This window comes from Pongo pygmaeus, chromosome Y (assembly GCF_028885625.2).
Source record: "Pongo pygmaeus isolate AG05252 chromosome Y, NHGRI_mPonPyg2-v2.0_pri, whole genome shotgun sequence".
Classification (NCBI taxonomy): Eukaryota; Metazoa; Chordata; class Mammalia; order Primates; family Hominidae; genus Pongo; species Pongo pygmaeus.
In genome coordinates this window covers 32,810,799-32,831,547 of record NC_072397.2, presented here as the reverse complement: position 1 = coordinate 32,831,547, position 20,749 = coordinate 32,810,799, and the positions used below count along the sequence as shown (strand labels likewise).

General features: G+C 36.9%; 1 non-coding gene across 1 annotated transcript; it reads right to left on the bottom strand.

Annotated features, from left to right (window-relative positions):
- Positions 1-330: 330 nt before the first annotated feature.
- On the bottom strand, positions 331-490 carry LOC129025996 (U1 spliceosomal RNA). Its single transcript, XR_008497381.1, has one exon. It is a non-coding gene; the product is annotated as a U1 spliceosomal RNA (small nuclear RNA).
- Between the last annotated feature and the right edge of the window lie 20,259 nt (positions 491-20,749).

Sequence of the window (20,749 nt, the reverse complement as noted above, 5' to 3'; positions counted from 1 at the left end):
ATCATTTCACAAAATAAATATTTTTAAGGGCAATATTAATACATAAACATTGGCTTATGCATTTAAAAATTACTTCTCTTTTTTCCCAGATATATCTGCTGCCCTTTGGAGGCTTCCCTCAGCCACCTCATCTAGACAAAGTTCTCAAGCATTTGCAAGTGTCATCCTAGCACTATTTGATTTTTCTAATAAATAACAATTTGATGTTTTATTGTTTTGTACTGGTGGACAACAATTTTTGTAGGCATATTTAATTCTTTCCAGTTTATTGTTTTCTTTCAATTTTCTATATACACTAAATGACTCAATTTTCTTTCTTTTTTTCCCACGTGAAAGCACAAACACTGCCCTTCACTTCCACAAATTATGCAGTCGAGATTCCCACATTTGGGGAAATCTCATGGGTCAACACATCTAGAGTGCAATAGATCCACCTTTCCTTGGGAAAGCCACCTTCATGATCATGGTGTCTCCCCTGGCAGGGAAGTATCCATTTCCTTTTTAATACTTCCATTTGCCTTCGAAAGAAAATACAAATATAAATGCAGTAGAATTCAGAATAATTTTCAGTATCAGCTGAAAATGTTAATTTCAATCATCCGTGATTATTCTTTTCTTAAAGAGTTCTTAATTCTGACACAGGCTTCTACAAAATTGTAAGAAAAAACAGTATGATAAACAATGAAATGACTGCCAAATAAAACTACCATACATTTTATGCACTGATATACTCATTTTTGATACTGACTCTTAGAGTGTTCTATTGTATCTAACAGCCATTCTCGGTCTTCTGGAATTTTATCATGTGCATTATGAGCTTTAAAAATAAGCAGATGAAAATAATTTACAATTTGTAGTAGCTAATATTTTACTGCCTAATATGTGTCATTCAGAACAAGTTTTTGAGGTAATCTAATTAATATCAGTTAGTTTCCTAAGCGGGTAGCATTAGTAAATCCATTTAACCAATAAAAAATCAATTACAGTTAGAACAAATACTTCACCAATTATTACAGATTTAGCCAGTTGAGGAGCTAGTTAGCAATCTGACCCAAACATCTGACCTTTTGGTGTATTACCAATTTAAAATATTTTGGTTAAGTATACTATCCATGCATTACGACAAGTGAATTAAAAACTGTAATGTTATATTACTTTTCATAGTTCTATTTTTTATTCTATACTTAGGATTATGCTCCCTGGCCCAGGCTGGACTACAGGGACAAGATGATAGCTCACAGCTCAATGAGTCTTCATACTCCAGGGTTCAAGGAACACTCCTGCCTCAGCCTTCCAACTACTTGGGATTAGACAAATGCACCACCATGTCCCACTCACCTCATTATTTTTACTAAATATGAGTAGCATTTCATGACTACCTTTTTAAAGAAAAAACAAAACTTACTTGGTTTTTACTCATTTTTCAGAGACAACATTTTAGAATGTAAAGCAAGAATCTCATGATAATAAAACAGTGATATTAATTGGCAGTACAAAATTGATTTCAATTCTGACAGTAAAAGAACACACACAATGAGTAAAACAATTTTCAACAACAAAAATAAGAATTGCCTGATTTACTAATGATCAGTCATTTTCTTTCACAGCTGGCTAAATTGCAATATATTTACACTGCCAACTGTTTTATGTTCTTAGGAGTCAATATTAAAAATCACAAAAAGAAGACCTGTCTGTTTTGTCATCACAATGACAGATAAATAAAATAGTTTTTTCTCTCTACCATGTATCTTAATTAATAAAATGATATTATATTCCAAGTCAGAGGCCAGGTTTTTTTTCTTTTTGCCATAGGAACATTTATGATATATATTTATTTTGAAAAAAGTAATTTGTATAATCTAATTTCAGGTAAAGAATAACATGGGTAGGCTTCTTCTAACACTTAAACAATACACATTTCATTATCTTATTCTCTTAAAAATTATAATAAAGAGAAAATCATGTCATTTGCCACATTATTAATAGTATCAAAAGTTTTCATGTGAAATTTGGATTAATATTATCTTTGCCTATATTGTTATCTGCTGCCATGAACAGTGTTGGTACTCAGCAGATGCTGATATATATCTGTTGAATACTGCCTATTGAATAGACTAAATGTTCATTAGACAAAACATTTCAAGCTTATCTTAATAAAGAGAATAATAAATTTATACATGAAACCCACATTAATCCACAGCAAATATTTTCCACATTATGTCAACATGTATACCTCTACTGTAAACATCTCCTTGGATGAGATGAGGCTAAGATGTGATCTAGCCTTACTGTAGAGCAAATACAAGAAGTTACTTAATAAACAATATATGACTACAAACAATTTTTAAAATGGTATAAATTAAATTCCATTGATAGGGAACTCAGTGTCATTCGTACAACATTAATTATCTCCTTGAAATCTACGATGGTGTACCAAAGAACAATTAGAAAATTTTAATTGCTAAAATCTAATATTTCTGTTGTTTAAAATTTAAAATTATCTTTTGCCTTTAATTATTGTGCTCTACAGCTTTATAATTATTTTATTATCAGGTTTTCAGTGTGCTTATTATAAAGTCTATTGAGTGAAAATTGTGTGTTTGTGTGTGGGCATGTGTGTATAGGGTTTCCAGGTATATAGTCTGATTGTTTCTAGAAACCTATAACAATAAAACTTCAAATCTCTTGGCAGAGTTGGGCAACTAATTCTGGTGCAATTCTTTGGCTTATTTTATTGCAGATGACACAACTAAGAATTCTAGAAGAATGCTAAAGATTTGTGTTGAGCATTAACATAGTTCTTTAAAATTATAATTTTTCTCGAAACCAGTCTGGACACGATTGTGAAACCCCATCTCTTTTAAAAACACAAAAATTAGCCAGGCATGGTGGCAAGCACTTGTAATCCCAGCTACTCAGGAGGCTGATGAAGAGAATTGCTTAAACCCAGGAGGCAGAGGTTTCAGTGAGCTGAGATTCCGCTCCTGCACTTCTGCCTGGGTGAGACAGTGAGAATTCCTTTTACACATACATGCACACACACACACACACACAAATAATAGTAATAAAAAATAAAAAAGAAAAAAAGCTCTTTTTCTTACATCCTGATAGTCTAACTACTTAGAGGCTACAGATTGCTTTTGGATAACTTAATGTTGTCTGCCATGATAACATTAACTTTTCCAAAAATGTTTCCATTCTAGGACATTACTTTCTATGACTGTTTTTCATTGTTACTTCTGTAGTAACACATGTATGCTTTTAGATGATTCCAAATTCTGGACATATGTATCCAACTCCCCATTACAATTTTTAATTTGGTGTCCCAGATGTTTCTAAAATGCAATCCGCTCAACGAGGTTCACTTTTTCTATCAGTAAATTGCATTACTATTCTCTCAGCTTATCAAATCACACCCAGGACATAGGTGTTAACATCTCTATCCTACCCCACTTTCTCAAATATCCAATTGCTAACAACTGCCTATTCTAACTCATTACGAGCTCATAAATCTGTCCACACGTATGTTCTACATTGCCAGCTTTTCCAATATAGAGCACCCACAATTTTTTTCTACAGATAATTTTGAATACTTCCTTACTGTGGTCTACTGTGAAATTTTCTATGCTATAGCCAGTGAGATGTTACTAATATATGCCCTTTGTTGTCCTCTGATGGTTTATCAAGTCACACTGAGTATCTCACATTGCTAAAAAGCCAAGTTATGTCAATAATAAGTCTGTACCCACTGTATACTTTAAAAAATCAACTTAACAAAGCAACCCTTTTCAACTGCAAGATGCTTTTTACTCTCCAAATCTAAGTCACATACACCCTATAATAGGCAAATCTCTTTGTATTGTATTTTTTTGTTATGATGCTTTGTATCCCACCTGAGCTGTTTATTCAGTACTGTATTTTCAATATCATAATTAAGACAGATTCAAAATACTTTATCTGAAATTGAAAAAGCTCAATTAAGCAAGACTTTTTAAAATGAGATTGGTATGTAACTCAATTTCTGATGCAATAAAGACTTAATTGAGGGAAGCTATTTCAGTCTGCATTCATGTATCCTTCACCCTTAAAGAGAATATCCATTTCTCTTCATAGAGACATTAGCAAGATTGATTCTTGAGTACTTTTGGGAACCTTACAGGTAATGGTACACAACGTGATGCAAATGTGTTGACTCAGTTTTCTCAAATGCAAGAATTCCTAAAACCTAAAACACACTACCTAAATGCCTCAAGATGTATAAATGTATACTTAACCTTGGCAATTAAAATTAAACTTAGGTTATATCATAAACCGACCATATGTTGTGTATGAGCAACTAAAATCTCAGGTTAAATTGTGCAAAACAAAGTTTTTGTGATTTCTTAAGTTAGATACTTTTACATTTAAAATAAATATTGTGTTTATGTTTGTATAATATATGCTCCTACTCTACTAAAATTATCCCAGCATCTTAGATGTAGTCAGGCTAGGCTGAGAAAAAGAAAGTACAGAGGTGGTCAGAGCAGGAAGAGTAAATGGTAAAATTTATTTTCTCCTGAAGGTGTATATTAATAATACAAAAAACACTTTCATTACAGAAATGTGTGACCATAGAACTTCATTTTAGGTAGTAAAATATTTGTGATTTTAACAAGTTACTTAAAATGATCTGCTAAATGTCTGAGTCAATCATTCATATAAATGTGACCTCTAGCTCATCTTTCTGTTGAATGTGAGACATAAGGCAGACACATTCTAACCAACTCACATGTATACACAAAATCAACATGGACATGGAGAAGAGAATTAGTGCTTGTAACAGTGTATTACTTACTAATAAAATGCAACAAGTGTATATAGCTGCGTCATTAGTTGATGGGAGATGGGACAAATCCACTCATAGAGGAAATATTTGCTCAATAATGGCACCTTACATTTATAAACTGTAATGGTTTTCTGAAAATGTTTCTTTGATTTTCATATGTAAATTAGAGAGCTAATAAATGAGATGACCAAGACTTTAATTACAATTAAAATAAGAAACTTGACTACTATAGAATTCACACTTGGATTTTTTTCTTGGAAAAATCAGATACTACTCTTTATATGTACATGATTTTTATGCAATTAGTATTGTATTCTTGGTGAAAGAAAATGATTTCCTAAAACAATAATGTTAGATATGAAAGATTAGAATCTACTGTATTTGCAATGCATTCTTATTTAATTTACTTCTTTATTCTTTTCAAAATGACTTAACCTTTTTTATTTTCATTCTACATAGCATTAGAATTATTCTCACTAGCAATTACTCCATCATTTGTATGCCATTAATGAACTTCTTCCAACATATATCATGTTTCACTGCCCCAGGATGAGGAAGGGCCAACAGTGGCACAAGGGTTGCTTCATACAGTGTGTCACACATCCTGCTAAATTCAAGTTCACCATGAATAAAAAGCCTTTCCATAGCCAGCGTTCAGCTTTAAGAAAAAGGCTAACTACTGAACTTGGAGAAAAGACAAATCTGCCTCTGATAGCTGATTTAAGAAATATAATGTGTGTGTAGAGGATACAAAATTACAATTCCACTAATGGGATAGTTAATATTTGTGCTACTTTCTTCATCCTTGTGGAAAGTCTACTAGTTGAAGTTAAACCATTTCTTTTTCACACAAGACAGAAGGTAACCTTATCACTCTCAGAGGAAATACTAAGAAGGATTGTACTTTGTCAGAGGGTAAATCAAGACATCTTTATTAGGCCACTTATTTACTTAGTGTCACCTCTATTACTGAACATTGTTTAGTGATTTGCTTTCAAGAATTTTTGTGTTTGTTTCAAAAAAAAATCCTTGCCACAATGATGAGACTTGATAAAGCAAATGGTGGCCTCTTGTGGTTGTTCACATTCTGTGCAGTCGGTAACTGTCTGATTCTGTGGAAGCTAATCGAAGCTTGGACTGAATGTGTATGAGACCCGCCACTGGGGAGTGAAGGATGTATCAAAGGACCTGATGGGTGAGGGGAGGTGGCTGTCACATAGGGAGTAGAGTTTTGAAAACTTACATCAAAACATTTCTCTTCCTGGCCCCACCCAATATTGCCATCTGGAAACATTTGATAAAAAATACAATAGAAAATGGTGGCAGAACAAAGCAGGCAGTGAGTGTGGCAGCAGGAGCAGTCGGAAGCAGCTGCAGAGCCACCCTGGGCAGAAGAACCATAGATGATGCTCCACAGTTTGAACAAAGTGTGGTTCCCGGTGGTACAGAAGTTGGTCCATACAGTCTGTCATATATCCAGCTAGATGCAAGCTAAGAATGGAAAGATTTTCCATAGAGAGAGTTCAGTTTATTGAAAAAGGCTAACTACAGAACTTGAAGAATAGACAAATGTGCATTTAATAACATAAGTAATAATTACAGTGTTCTGAGTAGAGGATAAAAAATAACAATTGCTTTCCAATGAAATAAATAATTTTGTTAACTTTCATCTTTGGGGAAAGTTTCCTAGTTGAAGACAAAACATTCCCACATTTCTTATCTTAGAACAAAACTACTTAGGTTTATGTATAAACCTAAGTTTTCACTTTTATATGAACACACCACCATGTAACTTTTATTACACTAAACATGTCATACCGAGTAGTAAATTGATAATTAGAGAAATGCCCCAGTGTGGTTCCCAGTGAAAGGTGGTGTCTGGACAGTCAGTGCTTTCTAGAACTCTGGACCAACAACCAGGAAGTGTTGAAGTGACTGAAAAGTTAAAGATCACAAGTAGAGCATGAGGAAAACAGAGATCAACAGTATCTATGTCCATGCCAAAAGAAGTATCCTAGGAAATTTTGGCTATGACAAGAGAATGAAACTCCATATGCACATTTCTTCTGGATCACTTTTGGAGCACTGAAGCAGAAAACAAACTTAGTGCTAATGTACATGTGCTAAGGGGTGGCTGATTTTAAGACTGACTTCATTCTTTCCTCGTGTTCAAGAGCCTTCATGGGACATTGCCTACTAGATCCAAGCTTTGCCAGCTTATTTTTCCTCATGATCAGCTCCTATCTGTCAGCTGATATTTCTACCCATGTGCACCAGTGCTCTTCTTCACAGCTTCACACCTGTAATACTGTTCTCTGCAGCCAACATTCGAGGTCCCACTTAATGCTCCACTTTCCTTCCAGCTCCTTCAAAGAATTGGCCACAAAGAAATTTGGCACTTAACTTTACTAATTTACACCCAGGAGGTGGATTACTAGTTCCTACCTCACGTTCATTAGCCTGGAGGAAAGGTTATTTTCAGAGTGCCACTGTCGTGCAGCTCAGCCATATCTTCCTGCTGTCACTCACTCTGCTGCTCTTGGTTGGATTTCATCATAATCCTCAGGATTGTATGCTCATTGAGGGCAGGAACAACCATATTAAAAAATATGTGCTTGCAGAAATTACTCCCAGAATTCTAGATGAGTTTTACCTTTTTCTGCACCCATAGCTCTGGGATTTAGTTTGTTTTAATATGAGTGCTACCTAACAGGTTAAGACATCATATTAGTTTGGACACTACCTATAGGGGAAATAGAACAAAAAAAGCTGTGGTTGACAGCACTTTAAAAATGAATATTAAATTACCACAATCTTGAAGAAATATCTTTATTGTAAATATCAAATAAGTGGGGTAAAAATGATGGTAGCTATTTCACACAAGGACACAAGACAAAAGCTTAGAATTACTTGCTTAAAGTTAATTCAGAATGGAACAAAGTTGTTCAAGTGCTTAGCATTGGAACAGGTTGTATAACCTGGTTTTCAATGGACATTACCTATTTTACAGTAAGATCTTGTTATAGGAACAAAGAGATGATTCCCAGCCTCCTGTGGTGTATCATCTCTGCCTCCCAAAATACTGAGATTAGAGGCATGAGCCACCATGCCCAGGGCAATTCCAAACTTTTTATAAAAGTTCTGTGACTTCCTCCACCTTGCCTTCACCCACAAAACAAGCAATACTAAGAATTCCAATATATAATACAAATAAAGCACTGCCATGACCAAAGTACTACATTGATATGAGTGTGTATCCATGCTCTGTTCAATTTTTTTATTGCTTTAACAGAGACCTTTGATGCATCTAAAAGGATGAGTACAAATGTTAATGTAATCCTGGATTTTCTCTGACAACTCTCCTAAAAACTGACTTACAACTTTTTCCAAGTATAAGTATCAACGGTTTACTCTCTGAGGGAAAGGAAATAATCAGCAGGACCACTATTCCTAGCCACCGGCAGAAGCATATATGCAACACTTAGCACCACACATGTGTTTCCTTGGCTTCTTGAGTACTCCTGTGTAAACTGCCTATACATTTTTATAATATCTCTAAATGTATAAAAGAATTAATGTGAATGTATGTGCTATCACATATCATTTCCAACTGCAGAATATGTTAGTTTTAAATCTATCTACCATATCTTGACTCTGACATTTATTTTCGGATTGTTACCTTAAAATCAAGTACCTGGGACAGTCACTGTGGCTCATGCCTGTAATCTGAGGGCTTTGGAAAGCAGAGGTAGGCAAATCACCTGAGGTCAGGAGTTTGAGACCCGTCTGGCTAACATGAAAACAGTGAAACCCCGTCTCTACTAAAAATACAGAAACACATCACACATGGTGTTTGGGCCTGTAGTCCCAGGTACTCCAGGGACTGAGGCAGGAGAGTCACTTGATCCCTGGAGGAAAATGTTGCAGTGAGCCAGGATCATGGCACTGAACTCGTCTGGACAACAGAGTGAGACTTCATAACAACAACAATAAAATCACAAAGAAAAAACCATACCAAATAAACAACTGGCAACATTCTTCTTAAATGACTATTTGATCACAGAATACTCAATTCCTGACAGGTCATGATCTCTAGTAGTAGCACAGCAACTTATTTGAAAGTAGATGGAAACATTTCAGATGACATTTTTATTTACTTTTCTATTATATAGGCTGTTTACTTGCATGATGAGAAAAGGTGTTCTGAAAGGCAAGCTGTGCAGCCTAAGGGAGTTACTTCAAAAGGCCAGTTTCCTGACAAAGATGAAATCATTTTTTCTATCATCAGATTTTTAAAATTATAGAACATGCCTTCCTTTCACATGTAAATCATCAACAACAGCAAAGAAGTGATTTATTCCATCTTCTTGCCTTATGCCATGAAGAATAAGAATTCTCATATGTGACATATTTAAGGCAATGCTTTTCTTAGAAATAATAATTTAAAAAAGCAACCAGTTCATTGAGACAATATTCCTCAAATTAGTCAAAGGCCATGTATTTATGATGGAAGATTTGAATACATTAACTGTGTTTAAAATTAGCTTACTTTTACCAGAAAGAGAACATAAGCATTGTAAGTGAGAAAATAACTACAAAATAAAGTAGCATCACCCTTGATATTATTCAGATAAACTTTTTGGTCGATGTGAGACTTAGTTTTAAAATTAGCTGTCCAACAAAATATTTTCTCCCTTAACAAAATAAAAGTAGTTCCATGAATGGAAACTTTTAAATTCATACATATTGTTTAGTGTACAATCTCAGAGCCTGGCATCTGTCTTCCATCATCTTCTAGTTTGTGAACCCAAACATTAGTTAATTAACTTTACTACATTGGCAAAGTTATGTCCTGAAGCAATGAATGCTGACACAAACCACTTGCTGGTGTTGCCCCTACTTTTCAAGAACATGTTGATCAAAAGCCACATGTTCTCGTCTATGCGGTCAAGAGCAACATGAGCTATGAACTGGTGCAGATGATGATACTCATAAATGACTGTGTGAGCAACAACAGATTAACTTACCCACAAGGAATAAAGAAAGTAAACAATAAGTTCTGTAAATTCTATGGATGGTTTTCTTGTGCAGAAAAAGGAAAGTTTGACTTTGCTTTTTTTATTATTTTCAAGAGACATACAAGAGGTCTGTTTTCTCATTATATCTAATTCTTTCTTTCAAAATATCATTTTAAAATGACACCTCAGTTATGGGTTGAAGTGTGTTCTCTCCAAAATTCCTTTGTTGACATCCCAAGTGAACAGTACCACAGAATGTGTCTTCATTTGGAAGGAGAGGTTACATGTAGACATGGTTATTCCAAATGATCTCATTTTACAGTAGGGTGGGCCCCTAACAAAACCACACGTGTATTTAGAAAAAAAGATCATTTGGAGATACACACAGGGAGAAAAATGACACAGGATGACTGGAGTTACACTGCTGCAAGCCAGGGAACTTCCAGAAGCTGGGAGATTAACCAAAAAGGTTCTTACATTAAGACCTGCATAGGAAGCATGGCACCACTGACACCTTGATTGTAGACAGTGGCTCTCAGAAATGAGGCAATAAATTTCTGCTGTCCAAAGCCACTAAATTTTTGGTACTTTGTTACAACAGCCACAAGAAACAGAGACAGCTTCTTTGTTGAAGAAGCTGTTCCCAATCCTGGGCTGGAGGAGGGTGGCCCATTGTCCCAAAATATCTCTGACATCTAAAGCATTCTTTACTTCACTCATGTTGTCATGACAAACCTAGGTGAATCTTTAGATAAATGGATGTTTTTGTGTCTAGTCAAGCAGTAGTTTCTTTTACAATGATGATCAATCCTGAAAGCTTAGGAACAAATTGTGAAAGTGCCTTAACAAGGTGAATGGTAGCAGGAGAAAGAATTAAAACCAACATATGCAACAAATTATTTTTATGTGTGCTCCTTTGTCCACCACAGGACCAGTGGAGTGCACAGAAACTATATACAAGTAGCTGCATCCCAGGAAGCAATACTGCTACAAGTACTCAAAACAATTTTTAATGAGTATTGTTCTCATAATATGAGAAAATAATGTCAAAACAACACCTGTCACATAATCCTGTCTATCATATTTTGGTGACAAGTCCTGAATAGTTGAAAAGTATCACACAATTAAACATTATACATTACAAGCCACTTGCAAAATGAATTCCTCAAAAGTCATTAAAGCTGACTTGGATGCTTGAGGAAAACAGTGCAAATGTTCCAGAAATGTATTAGAAACATAAATTGGAAAGGACTGGGCTCTTCTCATGACAAAAATCTATGGGCCTGTTTACTCTGAATGACAACATGTTCTCGAGCCAAGCCTGGTTTCTGGAAACATTCTTGACAAGAAAGTCAGGTGGCATCATCTCTGGTGTTGCTTTTGAGCTTCCTGTGCATGGTCAAGGTGGTCACTGGGGAGAAAAGCATGCATGTATGACCCAGCCAGGAAGTGCCACTAGGGGTCACTGAGGGTCTTTTTGAACCCCGTAGGTCCTCATCAAAAACATGATTCATGGAAACTGTCTGAATTTTAATGGATGAACCCCAGTAGGTCCTGATGAAAAATGTGATTCATGAAAACTGCCTGAACACTCATGGATGATATTTCAAGGCCCCAACTTGTTACAGGTGAACTAGGCTTCTAAGTGCTCAAGTGGCAACACTTCAGGGTGGATGACATAGTGAACTGAATATCATAGGAAAGTCAGAGTTTATGCTAGTCTGTGCTGAGTTAAAGCATAAATAAACAACTCCCAGGATATTCACTGGCTGGCTTTTATCAGTCTCTGAAACTCCAGAGGAAACCTCATTTAATTGTGTTGGATTTCATTTACCTCCTCTGTTCCAATCTTCCAGTTCTAAAATCACATTACACTATATTGTTACAATATAATAAAAATTCTTATTAAATGTAAGCTTCTACATACACTTTGGATTCTGCTTTCCCAGCTGGCAAAAACTCCATTTCAAAAACTGGATTATCATGGTGGCCAACAATTACAAAGTAGAAACTCCTAGACGTGGTCTTAAATGTGTGCCTACTGATGAAGTAAAAAATAGTGCATATTTTTAGCAGTCAATATTGAAATTCAAAGATGACTAATGAGAGGTGTATAATTCTTCTTTTGTTTTGCTTTCTAACTTAAACTTGGAAGATGCCAGTAAGCTTGTCACCATTTCCCACATACTAGTGAAGATGAATGACCTCTGGAATAAACAAATGATATAACTGTGATATTTCTTGTAGAATCCTATGTATTTCTGTAAGAAAACTAGAAGACCTCTAACATAAAATCCCAGGCAACATTCTCATGATCTGCAAGTATGGCACATTCAGCCCAAGGGACCCTGAATGTCTGGTGGAGTAAGCTAGGCTTCAGTTGGACTGGAGCAGTTAGTGCCAGCACTGATACTTAGAAGATTTAAAAGAGGTAGACAGTAAGTTAAGGACCATAGACAGTGGTGAGAAGATCAGAGAATTAATTAGCTTGCCTTAGAAATGTCCATTAGGTATCCATTGGGGGAAGCTAAAACCAAGTCTCCCTCATGTCACTTAGAAAAGAGAAGCAATGTAGCACTTTGTGCTCTATTTTTCTTCTTTGTCCCTGAAATATGTGTGCTATAATATATGCCCTTGCAAATAAAAGAGACTATGATATGCCTTTAGACACACCAATTTATAAGAAAGGAAGTTTTGTATGCTATAAGAGATGAAAGAAACATTCTGTAAAGGAAGACATTTTGAGGTACTGAGAGACCTTACAATGAAGTTTCACAGATTGGGGCAACTGTAATGACTCAGACGTGTAATGCCAGCACTTTGGAGGGCTGAGGCAGGCAGCCTGCTTCAGCCTGGGAATTTGAGACCAGCCAAGGCAACAACATGGAAAAAGAAATACCTCTCTACAAAAAATACATCTCTACAGAATACTAATCCTTTCTGAACATGTTGGTGTGTGCCTGTAGTCCCAGCTACATTGGAAGCTGACAGGAGAGAATTACCTGACATGGCAGTAAGCTGAAATATTCTGACTCGAAACAAAACAAAACGAAAACACAAAAACTTCAACAGATTCACAAAAGAAATGAACATATGAGAAACTGGGGAAAAAACATAAGCAATTCCATGGCTTCTAGCACAGATAATTAAAATACAGATGAATGACTGATGAGTGGGAACATGGATGGATATACACAATGGGAACCCCACTGTGTGTATTCTTAACAAGGGATTTGAAATCAAACGAAGTTGGGTTCTGTCTACCTCTGCTACTTACCTGCAATGTGCACAGAAGTAGTCTTTAATCTACTGTTGGTCTTTTCCTTTATGAAGTAATTTTGTATCACTTAATTGTAAATTACCCAGCACAATGTCTGACTCACAGGATGTGCTCAATTAATATTATCTAGAATAACATGGAAAGGCCAAATGCACACTGAGATGTGGGGGACTATAGCCTTGTCCACTTTCTCACTACCATCTAAGCTGCACTCACCCTTCAATGGCACAGTTAAGTATCTGCAATCAGGGTTACCCACAGAGCCAACAATATTCACGCTCTGGTCTTCCCAAGAAAACCTCAGCTCCCACTTTAGAAAAGAGATGAAAAACAGATGAGATAGAAAAACTGGGTAACAAAGGAATGATACAAAAGCCATGAAAAACTACAGGAACTGGCAATAATTCTCCAGAGAATGTGATGGGAGAAAGGATGGGCAGTAGAAAACTGAATAAAGTAAACAATGATGTCTTGAATTATTCCTGGGCTAAATTTTAGAGCCAAAAGCAGTGCAAACATTGAAGCAGCAACAGCACTGAAAAAGCATGGGCAAATGTGTGTGTGACTGGGTGTGTGTGGTTTAGTGTGGGTTTGTCAGTGTGTGTGTAAGGGAGATAACACGCATCCCCACACTAATCCCTATATGAAAAGCCACAAATGTGTGAGCAGCATGGTGCTAACTCAGCAGGAGGACAGACAGAAGGGAACTCAAAGAAAAATTGCATGAGGTTGCTGTTACCAACTACACAGAAGGGCAGAAAAGACAGAGCTTACTTTATATTCATTCCATACTTATTGTGAGTTGCTAATTTTGTTTTCCTTTTGTAAACAGCTGAAGAAGCAAGAAGGCTGTAATTTTTCATTCAATTTTGACAAAGGAAAACTGACAGGTGAAGTGGAAGAATTGGAAACCCTGGGAGAAAATGGCCCCATTGCCACAGGAAGGGAAGGCAATAGCTGCAATCACTTAGCAAACACTTGAGGGTATTGGGTAAAGGTGAGACACACATTACTATTCTGCACTTTGCAATCTGTGGAACTTTCTCCAAGGATGCAAATGTTGTACCTCTGTGCTGTCCAATATGAAAGCCAGTGAGTATTAGAGATGTGGCTACTGTAATTATAGAACTGATTTTTAATTAAACAAAAATAGGCTCATGTGGATGCTGGCTATGTAATAGACAGCACAGGTCTAGATCAAAGATTCCCAGCCAATGGCATGATCTTGGCTCACTGCAAACTCCACCTCCCAGGTTCAGGAGATTCTCCTGCCTCAGCATCCTGAGTAGCTGGGATTAAGGGCATGCACCATTATGCCACGGTAAATTTTGTAATTTTAGTAGAGACAGGGTTTTGCCATATTGCCCAAGCTGGTCTGGAAATCCTGGCCTCAAGTGATCTGCAGACCCCAGCAGTGCTGAGATTAGAGTCATGAGATCGTAAAGTGCTGAGATTAGAGTCCCAAAAGTGCTGAGATTAGAGTCATGAGCCACCATGCCCAACCTAATTTCAACTTTTTTATATAATATTTCTGTGACATCCTCCAACTTCCCTTCACCAACAAAACATGTATTACTTAGTATTCCAATATATAATGCAAATAAAGCAACTGCCATGACTGACATACCTGCATTGGCATCAATGTGTAATCATGGTCTGCTTGATTTTTCCTTTGCTTTAAATAGGGACTTTTGAAGAATCTCCAAGGAACACTTGTGCCAGATGCCCTGATGAGGTAGCTACACAGAGTTAGATAACAGATAAAATTGGGAAAATGAGGACAAGAGGAGAATCTGGGATAGTTTCCAAATGTCCAGCTGAGGGGACAAAACAGAATATGACCTCTTCTAAGATGCCCTCATCCAAATCTCTAAAACTTGTGAGCATTTGAGGGCTCATGGCAAAGAGAAATTAAGGTGGTTCAGCAGCTGACCTTAAGGTAGGAAGATTGCCCAGGATGATACAGCTTGATTAATGCCGTTACAACTGCCTTAAATGTAGAAGATGGAAACAAAAGAGAAAAGTCAGGGGGAAAATACAGAAGAACGCTAAAAGCAATGTGATGCTGATGGCTTAGAAAATGGAGGAAGGGGTTCTAGCTAAGGAATGCAGGAGGCCCCTAGAAGCTAGAACCTACAAGGAATCAAATTATGCTCCAGAGCCTCCAAGAGGAGCACAGTTCGGTGCACACATCAATCTTAGCCAAACAAGACCTGAATTGGACTCGTATGCTACAGAATTGCAAGATGATACACTTGTCTTGTATTAAGCCACTAAATTTGTAATAATTTGTTACAGTGCCTATTGTTACCCCTCTGATAGTTTTTTTTATATTACTATTATACTTTAAGATTTAGGGTACATATGCACAATGTTCAGGTTTGTTACGTATGTATACGTGAGCCATGTTGTTGTGCTGCACCCATTAACTCGTCATTTAGCATTAGGTATAACTCCTAATGCTTTCCCTCCCTCCTCCACCCACCCCACAACTGTCCCCGGCATGTGATGCTTCCCTTACTGTGTCCCTGTGTTCTCATTGTTCAATTCCCACTTATGAGTGAAAACATGCGGTGTTTGGTTTTTTGTCCTTGAGATAGCTTGCAGAGAATGATGGTTTCCAGTTACATCTATGTTCCTACAAAGAATATTAACTCATCTTTTTTTATGGCTGCATATTACTCCATGGTGTATATGTGCCACATTTTCTTAATCCAGTCTATCATATTTGGACATTTAGATTGGTTGCAAGTCTTTGCTATTGTGAATAGTGCCACTATAAAAAACACGTGTGCATTTGTCTTTATAGCAGCATGATTTATAATCCTTTGGGTATATACACAGTAATGGGATGGTTGGGTCAAACGGTATTTCTAGTTCTAGATCCCTGAGGGATCACCATACTGACTTCCACAATGGTTGAACTAGTTTCCAGTCCCACCAACAGTGTAAAAGTGTTCCTATTTCACCACATCCTATCCAGCACCTGCTGTTTCCTGACTTTTCAATGATTGCCATTCTAACTGGTGTGAGATGGTATCTCATTGTGGTTTTGATTTGCATTTCTCTGATGGCCAGTGATGGTGAGCCTTTTTTCATGAATGTTTTGGCTGCATAAATGTCTTCTTTTGAGAAGTGTCTGTTCATATCCTCCACCCACTTTTTGATGGGGTTTGTTTGTTTTTTTCTTGTAAATTTGTTTGAGTTCATTGTAGATTCTGGATATTAGCCTTTTGTCAAATGAGTAGGTTGCAAAAATTGTTTCCCAGCCTGTAGGTTGTCTGCTCACTCTGATGATAGTTTCTTTTGCTGTGCAGAAGCTTATGGTTTAATTAGATCTCATTTGTCAATTTTGGCTTTTACTGCCATTGCTTTTAGTGTTTTAGACATGAAGTTCTTACTCATGGCTATGTCCTGAATGGTATTGCCTAGGTTTTCTTCTAGAGTTTTATGGTTTTAGGTTTAACAATTAAGTCTTTAATCCATCTTGAATTAATTTTTGTATAAGGTTTAAGGAAGGGATAAATTTTCAGCTTTCTCCATATGGCTAGCCAGTTTTCCCAGCACCATTTATTAAATAGGGAATACTTTCCCCATTGTTTGTTTTTGTCTGGTTTGTCAATGATCAGATAGTTTTGGATATGCAGCATTTTTCTCTGAGGGCTCTGTTCTGTTCCATTGGTCTATATCTCTGTTTTGGTACCAGTACCATGCTGTTTTGGTTCCTGTAGCTTTGTAGTATAGTTCAAAGTCAGGTAGCATGATGCCTCCAGCTTTGTTCTTTTGGCTTAGGATTGACTTGTCATTGTGGGTTCTTTTTTGGTTCCATATGAACTTTAAAGTACTTTTTCCAAATTCTGTGAAGAAAGTTCATTGGTAGCTTCATTGGGATGGCATTGAATCTGTAAATTACCTTGGGCAGTATGGCCATGTTCATGATATTGATTATTCCTACCCATGAGCATGGAATATTCTTCCATTTGTTTGTACCCTCTTTCATTTCATTGAGCATTGGTTTGAGTTCTCCTTGAAGAGGCCCTTCATGTCCCTTGTAATTTGGATTCCTAGGTATTTTATTCTCTTTGAAGCAATTATGAATGGGAGTTCACTCATGATTTGGCTGTCTGTCTGTTATTGTGTATAAGAATGCTTGTGATTTTTGTACATTGATGTTGTATCCTGAGACTTTGCTGCAGTTGCTTATCAGCTTGAGGAGATTTTGGACTGAGACAATGGGGTTTTCTAGATAAATCATCATGCCGTCTGCAAACAGGGACAATTTGACTTCCTCTTTTCCTAATTGAATTCTCTTGATTTCCTTCTCCTGCCTAATTGCCCTGGCCAGAAATTCCAACACTATGTTGAATAGGAGTGGTGAGAGAGGGCATCCCTGTCTTGTGCCGGTTTTCTAAGGGAATGCTTCCAGTTTTTGCCCATTCAGTATGATATTGGCTGTGGATTTGTCATAGATAGCTCTTAATATTTTGAGATACGTCCCATCTATACCTAATTTATTGAGAATTTTTAGCATGAAGCATTGTTGAATTTTATCAAAGGTCTTTCCTGCATCTATTGAGATAATCATGTGGCTTTTTGTTTGGTTCTGTTTATATTCTGGATTACATTTATTGATTTGTGTATGTTGAACCAGGCTTGCATCCCAGGGATGAAGGTCACTTGATCATGGTGGATAAGTTTTTTGATGTGCTGCTGGATTCAGTTTGCCAGTATTTTATTGAGGATTTTTGCATCAATGTTCATCAAGCATATTGGCCTAAAATTCTGTTTTTTGGTTGTGTCTCTGTGCCAGGCTTTGGATCAGGATGATGCTGGCCTCATAAAATGAGTTAGGGAGAATTCTCTCTTTTTCTATTGATTAGAATAGTTCAGAAGGAATGGTACAAGCTCCGCTTTGTACCTCTGGTAGCACTTGGCTGTGAATCCATCTGTTCCTTTACATTTTTTGGTTGGTAAGCTATTGATTATTACCGCAATTTCAGAGCCTGTTATTGGTCTATTCAGAGATTCAACTTTCTCCTGGTTTAGTGTTGGGAGGACATATGTGTTGAGGAATTTGTCCATTTCTTCTAGATTTTCAAGTCTATTTGCATGGAGCTTTTTATTGTGTTCTCTGATGATAGTTTGTATTTCTGTGGGATCGATGGTGATATCTCCATTATCATTGTTTATTTTATCTATTTCATTCTTCTCTATTTTTTTCTTTAGTAGTCTTGCCAGCAGTCTATGAATTTCATTGATCTTTTCAAAAAACAAGCTGCTGGATTTATTAATTTTTTGAAGGGATTTTGTGTCTCTATGTCCTTCACTTCTGCTCTGGTCCCAGTTATTTCTTGTTTCTGCTAGCTTTTGAATGTGTTTACTCCTGGTTTTCTAGTTTTTATAATTGTGATGTTAGGGTGTCAATTTTGATCTTTCCTGCTTTCTCTTGTGGGCATTTAGTGCTATAATTTTCCCTCTACACTCTGCTTTGAATGTGTGCCAGAGATTCTGGTATGTTGTGGTTTTGTTCTCTTTGGCTTCAAAGGACATCTTTATTTCTGCCTTCATTTCATTATTTACCCAGTGTTCATTCAGGAGCACGTTGTTCGGTTTCCATGCCGTTGAGTGGTTTTGAGTAAGTTTCCTAATCCTGAGTTTTAGTTTGATTGCACTGTGGTCTGTGAGAGTTTATTATAATTTCTCTTCTTTTACATTTGTTGAGGAGTGCTTTATTTCCAAATATGTGGTCAATTTTGCAGTAGATGTGGTGTGTTACTGAAAAAAATGTATATTCTGTCAATTTGGGGTGGAGAGTTTTGTAGCTGTCTATTAGGTCAGCTTGGTGCATAGCTGAGTTCAATTCCTGGGTATCCTTGTTAACTTTCTGTCTCATTCATCTGTCTAATGTTGACAATGGGGTGTTAAAGTCTCCCATTATTATTGTATGGGAGTCTAAGTGTCTTTGTAGGTCACTAAGGACTTACTTTATGAATATGGGTGTTCCTGTATTGGGTTCATATATATCTAGGATAGTTAGCTCTTCTTTTTGAATTGATCCCTTTACCATTATGTAATGGCCTTCCCTGTCTCTTTTGATCTTTGTTATTTTAAAGTCTGTTTTATCAGAGACTAGGATTGCATCTCCTGCCTTTTTTTTTTTTCCATTTGCTTGGTAGATCTTCCTCCATCCCTTTATTTTGAGCCTATGTGTGTCTCTGCACATGAGATGGGTTTCCTGAATACAGCACACTGATGGGTCTTGACTCTTTACCCATTTTTCCAGTCTGTTTCTTTTAATTGGAGCATTTAGCCCATTTATATTTAAAGCTAATATTGTTATGTGTGAATTTGATCCTGTCATTATGATGTTAGCTGGTTATTTTGCTCGTTAGTTAATGCAGTTTCTTCCTAGCCTTGATGGTCTTTACAATTTGGCATGTTTTTGCAGTGGCTGGTACTGGTTGTTCCTTTCCATGTTTGGTGCTTCCTTCAGGAGCTCTTTTAGGGCAGGCCTGGTGGTGACAAAATCTCTGAGAATTTGCTTGTCTGTAAAGTATTTTATTTCTCCTTCACTTATGAAGCTTAGTTTGACTGGATATGAAATTCTGGGTTGAAAATTCTTGTCTTTAAGAATGTTGAATATTGGTCCCCACTCTTTTCTGGCTTGTAGAATTTCTACCGAGAGATCTGCTGTTAGTCTGATGGGCTTTCTTTTGTGGGTTACCTGACTTTTCTCTCTGGCTGCCCTTAACGTTTTTTCCTCATTTCAACATTGGCGAATCTGACAATTATATTTCTGGGAGTTCCTCTTCTCAAGGAGTATCTTTGTGGCATTCTGCACATTTCCTGTATCTGAATGTGGGCCTGCCTTGCTAGATTGGGGAAGTTCTCCTGGGAAATATCCTGCAGAGTGTTTCCAACTTGGTTCCATTCTCCCCATCACTTTCAGGTACACCAGTCAGATGTAGATTTGCTCTTTTCACATAGTCCCACATTTCTTGGAGGCTTTGCTCTTTGGAGGCTAATTCTTTTTTCTCTAAACTTCTCTTCTCACTTCATTTCATCTTCCATCACTGATACCCTTTCTTCCAGTTGATCACATCGGCTACTGAGCCTTCTGTATTCATCACTTAGCTCTCATACCTTGGTTTTCAGCTCAATCATCTCCTTTAAGCACTTATCTGCATTGGTTATTCTAGTTAGCCATTCATCTATTTTTTTTTTCAAAGCTTTTAACTTCTTGCTATTGGTTCAACTTTCCTCCTGTAGCTCAGAGTAGTTTGATAGTCTGAAGCCTTCTTCTCTCAACTCATCAAAGTCATTCTCCAACCAGCTTTGTTCCCTTGCTGGTGAGGAGCTGCATTTCTTTGGAGGAGGAGCGATGCTCTAATTTTTAGAGTTTCCAGTTTTTCTGCTGTGTTTTCTTCCCATCTTTGTGGTTTTATCTGCCTTTGGTCCTTGATGATGGCGACAAACAGATGGGCTTTTGGTGTGGATGTCCTTTCTGTTTGTTAGTTTTCCTTCTAACAGACAGGACCCTCAGCTGCAGATCTGTTGGAGTTTGCTAGAGGTCCACTCAAGACTCTTTTTCCAGGGTTTCAGCAGTGGTGGCTGCAGAAGAGTGGA